Source organism: Oreochromis niloticus, linkage group LG15, assembly GCF_001858045.2.
Source record: "Oreochromis niloticus isolate F11D_XX linkage group LG15, O_niloticus_UMD_NMBU, whole genome shotgun sequence".
In the NCBI taxonomy this organism is placed as follows: domain Eukaryota; kingdom Metazoa; phylum Chordata; class Actinopteri; order Cichliformes; family Cichlidae; genus Oreochromis; species Oreochromis niloticus.
In genome coordinates, this window is record NC_031980.2 from 19054510 (window position 1) to 19055122 (window position 613).

At 42.9% G+C, this 613-nt stretch overlaps 1 non-coding gene across 1 annotated transcript; it reads left to right on the forward strand.

The window, feature by feature from the left end:
- The first annotated feature begins 237 nt into the window (after nt 1–237).
- On the forward strand, nt 238–310 carry trnaa-ugc (transfer RNA alanine (anticodon UGC)). Its single transcript has one exon. It is a non-coding gene; the product is annotated as a tRNA-Ala (tRNA).
- Nucleotides 311–613: the final 303 nt, after the last annotated feature.

Below are 613 nucleotides of genomic sequence, written 5' to 3' on the forward strand. Positions count from 1 at the left end.
GATCATTTCAAGTGCTGTGTTGACTTGATATTCTGTGCATGGCCTTTACAATATTTGAAACGTTCATGTGACCAGGTACCCCTACTAGAAGCTAAATGTCATTAAACTACTTTTGGAAAGAGGAGCAATCCCAGTTCTAGGTTCATAAGCAAAGCCCTGGTGTGTCTGTACTCAGGACTGCATATGTGCAGCTCTGAAACACCACAGATCATGTGACATGTGTACGTTGCAACCACAGGGGGATTAGCTCAAATGGTAGAGCGCTCGCTTTGCATGCGAGAGGTAGCGGGATCGACGCCCGCATCCTCTAAACGGGTGTTTCACTTTAAACCTCATCATGAAAACATTTAATTTGCAGAGTGAACAAATCCCTTAAATCCCTGTGACTAGCTACCCCTACCAGACCTTACTGTTACTGGGCTTTCATTAGTACGTCACAAGAGTCAGGAATATATCCTTCACAGAAAACAGCAATGTAATCTTTAGCCATCATCAATGGGCAATTGATATAGTCTGACAAATAATAACTCATATGTCTTCATATATTTTCAGTGGCACACGTCATTGCATTGTGATCTTGCTACCGCAGGAGACACAGGGGGATTAGCTCTTT